Raw genomic sequence first — 14,506 nt, forward strand, 5'->3', positions numbered from 1 at the left:
CTGCAGTTCTGTTTTTCCACATGAAGCTTAGTCATTTGTTTCAAGCATCCTTCATTTTTTCCAGGGTTCTTCAAACATTACTAAGTACCCCATTTTCATCCTTACTTGTATTCCAGTGCATTCAGATTTTTGGCTGTTAAGTGTATTCTTTGCTGTTTGTTTTGGAGTGTTTTCCTCCCGTGGCCAGTGATGTCCCTAGAAGAATTCACCAACAAATATTCCTGAAACAGACAAATTCCCCAAATGTCTACCATTTTGCAGTGCCTCTTGTCTGGACAGATATAGCTGTTTTCACTTGTGAGCAGTGAGTTAGTCATGTTCAATATCTCTTGCTTCTTCTGGATCATAATGTTTGCATAGTAAGAGATGCCATGTCTGTCTTTCCAGTCAGGGTTAAAAAGTAATCTACAGGGAGAATTGTAGAAAAAAAAAATGTGCAAGTCTAATCCATGGCTAAAGGAGCATATGACATAAGTCTGAGAGAGTCGGTCCCTGTGAGGCTAAGCTTGCTCCATAGTTCATAGAACTAGTTTAGCAGAGTCTCCACCTATATTAGCCACTTTGGAGAAAGACAGACTTCAGAACTGGAACCAAGCAGTGTGTTCATGCTTTTAACAACTCTGTTACAGGTGCATGCTACTCCCCTGTGTCCCTGAGGGTACTTGACTTAAACTAGAATTTCCTGTCCAGAAATTGTGCATCGCACCCCATTCCAGAGATTTTATTTTGATCAAGCATTCCATAGTAGCTGAGGTGGCTCTTAACCATTTCCTCAGTTCCAGCACCTGCAGGCCTGTCATGGGTGTCAATGTCCACCTCACATTACCCCTGCCTCAACATTTTTTTTTGTTTTACTAAAATACATTTGGAGAAGAGTATGTGGCAGCTTGACAGTGGGCTGTCCCAGTATCCCCTCAAACCTTTCAACTGTCTTTCTCAGATGTGACACCACTAGCACAAAGACATGGACACTTTTTTGATAGGATGTTTGATTCTGGCTTGGGGGGGGGGGGTGAATGTATCTGCCTGTATATGGGCTACAACACAGGATGAGGACGACATTGCTTCAGGGTCTCTGCTGGTGTTCTCTCTTTCAAGGGACCCATGATGGTCTTGAGGGAATGTTTCTGTTTGGGACCTATTCTGTATGCCCATGCCCGACTCCTTTGTATTTCACCATTAATGTCAGAAACTGCCCTAGGTCTGTTTTAAAAGGACAGTTTTAAAAGGGTCATTGACAAATATAAGAAATTCTGTATATAATGACAGATCCCAGGGGATCTTAGTTTGGTTCATGTCTCAGTGATAGGGAAGTTCTGGTGATCAGTAGGATGGATACAAAATATATATATTTCTGGTATACATGGAATCATGGCTGTCAGCTTTCCAGGTCCTTATGATTCAATGTCAAGGGAACATTCTCAGGTTGAGCACATGAACTAAAGTATTCAGAGTGAAAACTTGAGAAAGAGGTTTTCTGTATTGATGCAGACTGAAATGTTGATATATGTTGCTGTGGATTCTTGCGCCATAGGTTAGCCACCAGTTTGTTTACCAGAACATGTTTGGCTCAGGATTCAAACCTTAACAATGGGCATGAAAGGGAAAGTAACTCAGTATGCCCTTAGATTAAAGCTGCTGTTTGTTTCTCCTTGCCAGAATATCATTTAATATTTGGGGGAAAAGAGCAGTATAAAGAAGCCACTACTTAATTACCCCTCCATCATGCAAAACAGATGAAATTTCCCCACTAAGCTAGGATTCTTCTGTCAAAAGTAATGTAGTGCAGCCAGGGCCATGGTGTAGAGGGATAAAGCCCCTAACTGCAATCCAGGTGACCTGTGTTCATTTAGTGGGTTGGTAGTCTAAGCCGCTGAGGGATGGGTGTGCCCATCTTGGGGGGCATTTATCTTGGCATTTTTTTGTGGGGAGGAATGGTTTATAGAGGGAAGTAGCCTTCAGACTAAAACAGGTGAAGGGTGGGGACAAGTGAGTTAGGTCATAAATGAGAAATCCTCCAGTGGAAGCAGTCAACAGTATGCCCTGCTGCAGGACACCCTGACCCTAGCCTTAGAACAGAGCTAGTTTGGGAGATGTAAGAGAGGCTGTTAAGACCAGCTGATGGGGTAAGTCGAAAGAAATGAAGCCGAAGGGGATCCCCCAACAACGTGTAGTGCAAAAGCTTTGTAAACAAAACAAAATTTAAAAAAAAAGAGTATTTGAAAAGAAATGATGGTCTATAACTGGCAGTAGTGAAAGGATAATAGATGTTCACCTAGCGTTGATGGTAACTGATACTGATTTCCCAATCCCTGTCTCACCTAGTCATGCTGAGTGGTAGAATTCCTTCAAACATAACTAGTTTAGCTTGACACTGGACATTTGGATAAGGGAGACTAGATCAAAAAAGTTGCAAAATAGAGTTCAGTGCACATACTCAATTTTACAGCATGTTCCTCACAACTACCACCAAAGCACAGCTTAGTCTATCCGTCTCCATTTCTAAAACAGCTTCTAATCATTGGGACCATGGAGAAGGGTACATAAGCAGGAGCCAGGTTGAAGTTTCAATTCAAGAATGTTTTAATACCATAGAGCAATGGACCCTGGAAGACTAGTCATAGACTTCTCCAGGCTAAACAAGTTTCTAATAATACAGAATGCTTACTATCCAGGCTGTGCTCCTATTACTATTATAGATAAATAGATAAACTTTCTCAACTAGGCATCAGTCCGTATGTAACATGATGGGTATCAAACTGGCTCACTGATGGAACCCACCTAGTCAAAATAGGGGAGGCCATTTGAAGCAGTCAACCCGTAATGAGTGGTGTACCCCAGGGATCGGTCTTGGGGCCTTTCTTGTTTGGGATTTATTTTTCTGAGGTGCAGGCCAAAACCAGTGGGCTATGGCTGACCAAGTTTGCAGATGACTGCAAGCTGGGTGCTGTCATCAGTTCCCCTAGTGATGTGGACATCCTCCAAGAGGGTCTCACCCAAATTTATGACTGGTGCAAGAAACATGGCCTCAAACTGAATGCCAAAAAATGCATCATCATCCCCTTTGGGGAGAGTGACATCCCCACAAATTATTGCATTAATAACGAGGTCCTAAGCATGCAGTCAGTCATGAGGAACTTGAGCTCCCAGGTTGATAGCAAACTGACTTTTGGCCACCATATTGCCTCCGTTGTATGGAAACCTTTCTACATGGCCCACCTCATTAGTAAGGGTATCTCATCCAGGGACAAGGTGGTCATAACATCCCTGTTTTGTTCCCTTATAAGACCCATTATTGAGTACAATGCCCCTTTCGGAATGTAACTCACAAAGCACGTGCAGCAGCTGGAGAGATCACAGAGGTTCCTCACCAAAAGAATCCAGGGCTTCAAATATCTACCTTACACAATTAGGCTAAAGACCCAATCCCTGTTCTCAGTCTCCTACAGACTCCTCAGAGGTGACCTCTGTCTGGCATACAAAGCAATCTCAGGCTTGCATTGATGGGACTGTTGATTATCCACAAGTCAGGCTCCACTCGAGTAACCCGCACATGCGACCTCAACCTGGTCTGTGACATTAGTAGGACTTGTTGGCAGGACCGGTTTGTGTCCCCCTTATGTAGAATAGACTTCCACTCCATGTCAAGCAGAGTACCTCAATGCTTTTTAAGCAAAAACTAGATAACTGGATGGGAACAGAAAATACACCCCTGGGATTCCACCTGTGTCCCTGCTGGACAGGGGCATTGGGTGCTGACTCGTTGAAACATGGGCTATATTCTTGGCTAGGCTTGTAAGGGCCTCAGGGCCAATAGCCTAATAACTTCCTATGATTTGATACCCTCTGGGTAACAGTGGATTTAAAGGATGTTTGTGTGGACATAAGGATCACTGATAGATGTTCATCATAGTCAACGATGCAGCATTAAGTGTTGAGACTTCCTGCTGTGCAAACTCCCACGATCAGCTGTAATGCTAGAGTTTTTCCTCCTACCTAATTTACCTTCTGATGTCAGGACACCAGTCGCTATTACTTTTGTTGCTGTGCATAAGACCACATTTGTGAGTGTCATCTGTCAGTCTGCTTGAACTACCAAAGTACCTTGTGGATCTTTTTATCTTTATAGTGTTTGAAGTTGAATGTTAATGTTTAAGAAAGTTAATGACTGCCTTTTGTTTGGGGCACAGATTTCCACTCACATTGTTTATCCTGTTTAGGAGCTTTTGTGATAGGTTCGACAAAAAAAAACATTATACGTAGGTCCAAATCCCTCCCAACAGCATTTAGATTCAGGTTGGTAGGGTTAGGCTTTCACATGTTGTGCCATATCTTTGCTCCCAAGCTGTCATCCCAAAAAGGAAAACACCTGAGGAAGGATCTGTAGATGAGGTGTCAAACTCTCCACCTCGTCTAGCGATCAGTGACTCAGGTAAGGCACCTTTGCACCCCCAGTTATCTAGAAAGCAAGTCTAGGTAATGCCTGCCTTCAACCAGAGGCTTTGTTGTCTTCTCCCACGGCATCCAAAGCTAAAATGAAGGTAGGTTCCCCAGTCATTAATGCCTGAGTCCGCTGCCTCCTCAACCCATGTCTCCCCACAGGACATTGTCAGGCTGGTGCAAGATTTCATGGATTTTATCAAGTCCAGACAGCCCATTGTGGAAAAAGAACCTGCATCAGGATCCTCCCCTGGGAAAAGAAAAAGGGACTGAAGTCTGTTAAATAATTCTTCCTTTCCCTTATTCTTTGATACAACAGAAACTACCCCAATAAGTTATGGCCCTTTCCTCCTCATCAATAAAAAAACAAAATCACTTTGGGGAAAAGGCCTAGGTATCAAAGAAAGTGGCAAACCAACCAGCATTCCTGAACTGGGGGGGGTCTAAGGACCCAGCCCTTTGCTAAGAGCAGCTGTGACAATACTTGTACACCGTTTCACTACCAAGTTAAACTTGAAGAAACAACTATAAAATCACAATTTTGCCTACCATTAAGGCAGCAGAAAAAAACTTTATTGTATAAGTAACTAGTGCCTTGGCTGACACTCATAGGTTTGAAAAGACATTTCAGCAGCTCCAAATTTAAAGCAAAAAACAGCTGATGGGACACGAGATAAAATGAATTACATAGCCTAGCACTTACCTATGAACCTGTCTGCCCGAGGGCATCTATAAGCTTTGCCAGAATGTGTTGGCTTTCGCCGTCCCCTTAGATTAGTTCCCTGTGCCTCTGTCCAGCAGAGCCTTTAGTTCCCTGTGCCTCTGTCCAGCAGAGCAACTGCAGTGATCCCCAGGGTAAATTTTCTGTTTCCCATCCACTCGTCAAGGTTTCTCTTAAAGAGTGTTAGTGAGGGGCTCTGCCTAATGTAGATTGGAATCCTGTTCCAAAGCATGGGGAGTCTCTGGGACAGGAATCTATCCCTCCAGCACGTCCTATTTATCATTGTGGTGAGGTTAGATCCCTAGAGCGTATGGCTCTTGGGGATTTGTTTTTTTTTTTTTTTTTAGGTGGAGCATGTCCATAAGTTCTGTGTTGGACATGGCCTTGTATGTCAGGCAGAGATTACCTCTGAGTAAGCGGTATGCAACAGAGTACAGCGGGAATTTCTTCAGTAGAGCTGCATAGGGCATTTGTTTGAGGCCAGTAATCCTCTTGGTGAGGTACTTCTGTGGTCTTTCCAGCTGTTGCAGGTGTCTTGTAAGGTACATCCCAAATGGGGCGTTGTACTTTATGATGGGTCTGATGAGTGATGCACAGAGGGGCACAATAACCTCTTTTGTTCTAGATGCGAACCCTTTTGTGATTAGGTAGGCCACATAGAAGGATTTTCTAACCACCTTGGCAATATGATTATCAAAGGAGAGATTACTATCTTCTTGGGTCCTCAGATCCCTTATTACATTTTCTGTATTTAGGGGGCTACCACATATGTGGTAGCTCGCGGGTACTTTGTTTTTTCCAAAGGGGATGACTATGCACTTTTTGGCATTTAGCTTGAGGCCATGATTTTGACACCAGGTATCCGTCTCAGTGAGACCCTTCTGGAGGATGTCAGTTGTGGCGCCCAGTTTGCAGTCGTCTACGAACTTGGTCAGCCGTAGTCCTCCTTTGCTTGCCTGTACCTCTGAGAAGTATATACCGAACAAAAGGGGTCCCAGGACTGAGCCCTGGGGGACGCCACTTGTAACCGATTTAGAGTCGGACCTAGAGCCTGCAACTCTCACCGTGTAGGTTCTGTCCGTGAGCCAATTGGCAACCCATCTCGTAATGTAGGGGTTTATGTTCAGGCTGGTGAGCTTGTCTATAATACCAGAATGGGGAATGGTGTCGAAAGACTTTGCGAGGTCTATGTAGGCTGTGTGGACCTCCTTTCCCTTGTCTAAAGCCTTGGTAACTGTCTCAAAGAAGACAGCCAGGTTTAGGAGGCATGAGCTGCCCTTAACAAAGCCAAACTGGGTAGGGTCCAATGTTGGAGGTTCCCAATGTCTCTGTTAATGAGTTCCATGATGATGCGCTCCATAGCCTTGCAGACCAGGCTAGTCAGGCTTCTGGGCGATAATTCCCAGGGTCCGTTGTGGCTCCACCTTTGTGGAGCGGGATAACTGTTGCTGTACGCCACTCATAGCCTGTAGAGAGGCTGAGTTTGAACAGTGCGTTTAGGTGAGGGGTTAGTTCATTTTGGAGATTGTGTAAGACAGCCTGGGACACCGTCAGGTCCCATTGAAGCTGTGTTTTTGGCTTTGGATAGGGCTTTTTTAACCTGTGTGTTAGTGATTGCTGGGGCTCTACATTCTTCTGGAGTGGTTATGGGCCCTTTAGGGGGTGAGAGGGGGGTGATGTTTGCACTAAACCTGTCTGCCAGAATGTTGGCAATATCAGTTGGTTCAGTATATTTTGTGCCATTCTGCACTAACTCAGAGCAGATCTGAGAGTTTCCACTTAGGTTCTTGACATAGCTAAAGAACGCTTTGTGGTTATCTTTGGAGTCCTTGGCAATTTTTCTTTCGAAGCTAGCCTTGGATGATTTTATGAGGGATTGTAGTTTCTTGCTGATACTGATCAGGGATGTCTTTCCTTCTTGGGATTTTACTCTTTTCTGTACTAGTTTCCTCCTCCTCCTCCTGTTGTGTAGCTTATTTATGGCAGGGGTCCACTAGACTGGTTTCCTTTTCTTGGAGGAGTGAGTCTTGGTTTTGCTTGTGATAGCACGATCCATGCATTCTTGCAGGTGCTCATAGAGTGCCTTTGTAAGTGATTCAGCAGCTTGGACAACGTTGTCCTTTAGCATGGGGGCTGTGAACCTTTCCACCTCTGTCTTAAGTAACGTGAAGTTTGCTTTTGAAAAGTTTTTCAAGTTTTTTTCCTTGATTGGGGGTGGGGGCAGAATGTGGATATCCAGAGTGATTCGTCTGTTTGATCTAACCAGCGAGGGGTTAACCTCCGGTGTAGAACACCGGTCCCCCATGTTGGTGATGACCAGGTCCAATATGTTGTCACCTCTGGTGGGGGTGTTGACCAGTTGATCCAGGACGTTTGAGTTTATAAATTCTAGGAAGCGTTGGACAAGGGAGGTAGTACTTGAGTAGTTCTCCCAGTTAATGTTTGGGTAATTGAAATCACCCATTTGGTAGGACCTTCATATTTTCCATTGTTTCCAGAAACACGGAATGGGGGTCGTGGGTCATGGTGGGTGATCTGTAGCAAGCTACAATTTGAATTGCAGTTTTGCCCGTTGTTAGTTGCACATGGATGATCTCTGAGGCATTATGCTGTGCCACTAACCTGGAGATGTGGGTATCCTTGATGAATATGGATACACCCCTGCCTTTTGTGTTTCGGTCCGGGTTCTGTGGCCGAAAAGTATGGTATGAGTTATAGCCTGGTAGTGCTGGGGTGCTCTCTGGAGCCTTAAACCAGGTTTTTGTTACTGCACAGATATCAATGTTCTCCATACTGAGGAGTGCCTTGAGTACATGCATTTTGAGGTTAGACTTCTGGCTTTGAGTAGCATTAACCTCAGTTTTTTGTTACTTGTGCTATTTATGGCGGTGAGTTTGTCTTTTGAGCCTTGCCTAAAAAAGGCACTATGGTGGGAGGTAAAAGCCTTGGCCAGTATTCGAAAGCCTGAGGGTGACTGGTACAAGCCATCTCTTGCGAAGCAGTGTGGCTTGTCTAGCATGTTATCCCAGGTGAACAGATACTGCATCCCCTTTGAATGACACCAGAAACATAGCCAATTGTTGAAATTGATCATTTTTTCTTTATAATGTGGCATCATTCTTGGTGAGGGCAGGATGCTACTCGGGGTCAGGGTCATACCGGCCTGGGCTACGTGATCAGAGAGCTCTTCCATGTCTCTTTTCTTATAGTCCAGGAAGGTACGTCTCAGGTCCTTCACACCAGCATGTACAATGACAGAGTCATATTTGTACTTGTTCTGGAACGACCGGAGTGCTTGTGTTATGTGACTGATCCTGGCACCCGACAGGCAGCTAACTGCAACCTTCTCCTTGTCCAGCCTAGTTAGTGGGACACTAGTGTGTTAGGTATGTTATTTTGCCTTAAAGGCTGTGATTGCATGGCACACTGATTATGTGGAGTATGTGTTTCATGGTTTGTGATGGGGTGTGGAGGTTGCTTGGGTGTCTGCTTTGGAGGTCTTTGCTGCTTTTGCAGATTTTTATTTAGAGCCTCCGAGTATGTTTTCGTGTATTTATGTGTGTTATTTGCTGGTGTTGGTTTAGTAGGTCTATGTGAGACTGGTTGTGTGTTGCAAGTATTTTCCTTCTCTTGACTGTCAGTTCCAGTCTTGGTTGAGAGAGCTTTGCCTCCAGTTTGGCTGTATAATTGTGTATCTCGTATATATTAATGTTTGGGGGTAGGGAGGAGAGGGTTGTCTTTGTACATGAGGCAGTTGTAACATTGTCTCAAAATGCCCAGATTCACCAGTTGGACTGGAGAGTACACCTGAAACTGCCCTTTGGACATGCTTGAATTGATAAAGTGAACTGTTTTACTGATTGGCTGGTAGGGGCGAATAGAGAGCCTTGTCCTTCTGGACCATATAGGGGGTCTAGTGCTAGGGTTAATTAGTGCTTGCTATGAGTTTTGAGCAAGTGCTGGGCTTGAAATGAATGGTTTGAGTGCTTAAGGTGAAAGTTTGTCTAGTCCCAAGGGAAAAATTGAAGAGTAGACTTCATGGAGCCGGAAATAGTTTAATCCTAGCTAACCGGCCTGCAAAACCGCGCAGATGCGGTTTTTATAGCAGGGAAATGAGAGAGAGAAATTAACCCAAAATGGCCAATAAACTATTAACTTCTGGGCTACAGCAAACAAGGCGCACAAATTTCAGAAAGAAACAGATAAAGTAAACAGGCACAATAAGCCTTTAACCAGAATTTCCCAGCTCAGAAGGGCAGAATCTAGCCTCTCCTCCCACAAGCGTGCAGACCACAAACCTTCTCAATGTAAAATAACTGGCCTGAAACCCAAGTGCTTAAACCAGAACTAATGCACTTTTAGAGTAACAGACACTGAGCCTTCAGTCAGCAATTCTCAACTTAGAAGGATGTAAGCTACCTGTCCTGCCGCAAACAATGCAGTCCACAAACCTTCTTAATGCAAAACAACTGGTCTGAAGCCCAAGTGCTTAAACGAAAAGGCTTAGAATAACAGTTACAATTTAATCAGGCTACTACCAGGCAGTAATAACTGCAGCAGAATAATACAATTGAGTACTTTTAAGAAGAAGCACAAGCAAAATAAGGTAATAAAGTGGGAAGAAACACAATTAAAGTAAAAGCAGATGAATAAAGTGCAATTTCTTTATAACAAAAGAAAATGAGCAAACTGATTTAAACAAATTGCCCAATTAACCAGTAAAAAAACCTCAAAACTGAGCCCTGTTCCAGCCATCTTCAATCTGACAAGTTCTAACTGCACACTCCTGTCACTATGGTGCAATGAAACCTTCTGCAAAAAAAAAAAAATGGCCTGGATTAGTGCTCAAGCTGCACAAACAAAGCTAGATTCAGCAGGCCTGAATCTAGTCTATGCTACAGCAGACAAAGGCGCACCAATATCAGAAAAACAGTTCAAATGAACAGGCACAGTAAGTCTTTAACCAGAAATTCCCAGCTCAGAAGGGCAGAATCTAGCCTCTCCTCCTGCAAGAGTGCAGACCACAAACCTTCTTAATGTAAAATAACTGGCCTGGAGCCCAAGTGCTTAAACCAGAACTAATACACTTTTAGAATAACAGACACTGAGCCTTCAATCGGCAATTCCCAACTTAGAAGGATGTAAGCTACCTGTCCTGCCATAGCAGTGCAGAACACAAACCTTCTTAATGTAAAACAACTGGTCTGAAGCCCAAGTGCTTTAACCAAAAGACTTAGAATTAACAGTTACAATTTAATCAGGCTACTACCAAGCAGTAATAAATGCAGCAGAGTAAACACAATTGAGTACTTTTAAGAAGAGGCAAAAGTAAATAAGGTAATAAAGTAGGAAGAAACGCAAATACAGTAAAAGCAGATAAAGTGCATTTTTATCTAACAATAGAACACAAGCAAACTGATTTAAACAAATTACCCAATTAACCAGTAAAACACCTCAGAACTGAGCCCTGTTCCAGCAGTCTTCAATCAGACAAGTTCAGGGCCTAAGTGGGTGTGCCTTCTCAAATGTTCACTCTGTGTTAGGCAGGATGAGCTAATGAGACTAGACTAGGATAGAGCTGGGATAGAGCTGAACAGATGGGAATGGTAGGACTGTCTGAAATCAAAATATGATTTCACTGTACTCGGTTGAGTGAGCCAATGAGATGGGCCCAGGAGGAGTGTTCAATCACAAATTTACAGGAGGGGTGGTCAGTTTCAAAGCCACCAAGATTAATACCACAACAAGAACAGGGAGGGTGGGTGAGGAAAACTAACAGCAGCAAGAACAGGGAGGATGGGTCAGGAAAACTAACTGCAGACAGAGAGGGAGCTCACAATTTTCAGTTTGTGTCTTTCGGCTTTTCTCAGTTAGGGGTCGCCACAGCGGAACTCCGGTCCGCTAATGATTGGCAGTAGATTTTTACGTACTAGCTTGCCGGGCCTAGCGCACAACCTTCAACGAAGGAACGCCCATTCACGCATGTCTCCACACACAAGACATTCTAACTGAGAATCGAATGGGCAGCGTCCAACTGTGAGGCGACAATGCTACCGCAGCACCACCACCGCAATTTTCAGTAAACAAATAAATAAGCAGGTAAATGCAGTACTATTTTTAACACAACATTTAATGAAACAATAAGACAGAAAAAAATAAAATGCAGTACTATTTTATAACACTGCAAGTTTGTACTTATCTCATTTTGTAATAAAGTTGATGTAGATATGTAAAAGCTAACCAAACAGCTCAAGTATGCAACTATTCAGCAGAAATAATTTCAGAGATAAGGGACTAAGACTTTAAGGCACAGAGAAACCCTCTAGGCTAAGACTTCTACACCTAATATCAGTGAAGTGAGAAGAATAAACTAACTGCAGACAAGCTCACAATTTTCAGTGAACAAATAAGCAGATAAATATAGTACTATTTTTAACGCAATATTCAATGAAACAATAAGACAGAAAAAATAAAATGCAGTACTATCTTATAACACTGCAAGTTTGTACTTGGCTTGTAATAAAGTTGATGTGTAGGTATGTAAAAGCTAACCAAACGGCTCAAGTATGCAACTATTCAGCAGTAATCATCATGAGTAAATATCCTGTTACTAGTATTTCATACTCAGTTCATTGTGTAAATGTACTGAGCCTCTTTAATAAAGGGTCCAAACATTCAAAATAAATTAGAATTCTGAGAAACAAATAGTATTGCAGATGTTAAACAATACACCCTCCATTATGTTTAGCATTAAACTGTAATGCTATTGGAGTGGTTGCAACATTTTCTTGTGTCCCTCATATGTTCTAAAGTTTTTTCTTACTCGCCTCTTTGTCTTGTAGTACTTTCCAAAAGGACAAAATAAAGCATAGACAACAGAATCCGGGTAACAGTTCTGGTTCTTGTGAAAATTTACCAACAAACCATGTACACATATATGTTCCTGATCTACCATCCAAATATTGGCGAGTAGAACAACCTTTACACTTCATTCTACAACTGTTTGTTCTGCCATGAAATAACTTCTGACCACCGCATCAGCTATAATAGGCGAGTTCCTATATGAGATTTTTTTCAATTTTGACAGTCTCATCAGTATTGAAGAGATGCCAGTTTCTCTTTAAAATTCTAGATACTCCCTGAGCAAAATGAGCATGCCTAGTCACACCATATACATCCTCATTTTTGTGGCATGTTAATATTTTTCTTCTTCCTATACCCAGGAGCCTGCCCTTTAAACTCATTTTGCTCCCACTTCTTCCATGAAGAGGCTAAAAGATCACCTATGTAACCCTTTCGTATAAGCCATTGTACAGTATCTTCAGCCACCTTCTCAAATTGTCATCATGAAAGCACAAAGTTCTAGTTGTCAAAATGTGCACTAGATGGATTTAAAAAGGTATTGACTGAGGAAGGTTTCCTGTACATAGTGGAACATATAATCCATTTATTGATGTAGATAACATGTGGTGTGTCTTTGTATACTACAAGTAAAAGACAAACCAAAACCATTATTTTTTGTAAACAGTGAAAAAACATCAAGACCTCCTCTGGGTCTCTCTCTGCTATTAAAAAAATGATGCATCTTTTATTAAAAATAAATAACTAAAACTTTATTCTTATAATAAAATCGTGATCTGTAACAGTTTTTTTTTCAAATCTCCCCATAAAAAGGTTCTCATAGCCTGAGCAAACCTTGTCCCATTGCTGTACTCCAAATGTGTTTATAGTAGACATTACCAAAAGCAAAATAATTGCTCAAAACTAAATTCTAAAACTTCCAAAACCTCTTGGCAACCTGGAATATTCTCCAGGTAAAAAGCAACTGCTTGTAAACCCTTCTGATTGGAAATTGATGAATGCAAACTACAAACATCTGCTGTAACCAAATACAGTAGAGTCAATATCAGAACCAGCCTTCCAAAGTTTTCAGGTAGGAAAAATCATAACGTCCGAATATGTAAGCATTATACATATTTGCTTGAGCAGGTTTTTTGAGCCTGTAGCTAGCTTGTGTATGAAAAATATTCTTTATTGTCCATTGGAATCGCGGCGGTGGTGCTGCAGTAACGTTGTCGCCTCACAGTAAGACGCTGTCCGGTTCGATTTTCAGCTAGAGCATCTTCTGCATGGAGACATGCGTGAATGAGCGTACCTTCGTTGAAGGTTGTGCGTCAGGGCTGGTAACTTGGCACGTAAAAATCAACTACCAATCATTAGCGGACCGGAGTTTTGCTGTAGTGACCCCTAATCGGGAAAAGCCAGAAGACGCAACATTGTCCATTGGAATCGGTAAATGATTGAAAAGTGTATTCCTGCATGCAGAAAATAAGATTTTAGAAGTTTTTTTATCTGGTTCAGTTATATGTTTGATTATCCGAACTACCCTAGGTCCCAGTTAGTTCAGATAATTGATTCTGTACTGTAGTTAATATTGACTGTTACTATGTCCAGCACCTCCCCTCCATTCCACTTTCTTCCTGTGAGGAAGACATGCCATCTTCATCAGATATTGGGAATAGATCACCCAAGCCAAATGAGTATGGTGGGTTATCAAAAAGGGCTACTCCCTTCCATTTTGGAAAAATGGTAGCCTGTCTGGGCATTCCCTTCCTTCCAAAACTGCAAAGGGAAATGATGCCACCCCTGTTATAAGGATCTGTTTCATCAGGGCTGTATGCAAGCAGCTCCTCCAGGAAAGGCAGACACAGGATGCTACTCACACCTCTTCCTAATTCCCAGAAATGAAGGAACCTGCAGACCCATTCTGGACCTTTTGGAGCTCAACAAATTCCGGTGATACCAAAAGTTATAATGTTGACACTTCAGAAATGTTTGTTATCATCTTCCCAGGGGCCTGGATAGTGACTTGGATTTAAACAAAGCTTACTTCCCTGTTCCTATTCTGCAGGACACAAGAAATTCCTAAGTTTTCGGGTTGGGGGATTACAGATCCAATTTTGTGCCTTGCCATTTGGCTTCTCTTCTGCACCCAGAGTATTTACCATATGTCTGTCATCTATTATATGTCATTTCCTTTTGCAGAACCAAAGGGGCACATACTTGCCAATGCCTGATCCAAGCTACATCACCAGTAGAATTATGACAGCCATGAAAGTAACAATGGATTGCTTTCAGAAGGTAGGTCTTACTCTCAGATGCAGAAGTCACAACTCACACCCAGCACCAGGACTTCTTTTCTTTGAGGCAGGCCTAGATACAGTCCAGCAGAAGTCCTTTCTACCAGTGGACAAGGTTCTGTTTCTTATGCAGTACTTCTGGAACCTATGTAGCAAACAAATCATGATTGCAAGTGAATTTCTAAAGGTCCTGGAGTATGACTTC

General features: G+C 42.6%; 1 protein-coding gene across 1 annotated transcript in view; it reads left to right on the forward strand.

Annotated features, from left to right (window-relative positions):
- The window catches only part of SMC1A (structural maintenance of chromosomes 1A), a 1,753,330-nt gene that overhangs the window by 1,342,638 nt on the left and 396,186 nt on the right, over window positions 1–14,506 (forward strand). The gene's annotated exons all lie outside the window — the stretch shown is intronic.

This window comes from Protopterus annectens, chromosome 1.part0, assembly GCF_019279795.1.
Source record: "Protopterus annectens isolate FY-2018-M chromosome 1.part0, PAN1.0, whole genome shotgun sequence".
Lineage (NCBI taxonomy): Eukaryota > Metazoa > Chordata > Ceratodontiformes > Protopteridae > Protopterus > Protopterus annectens.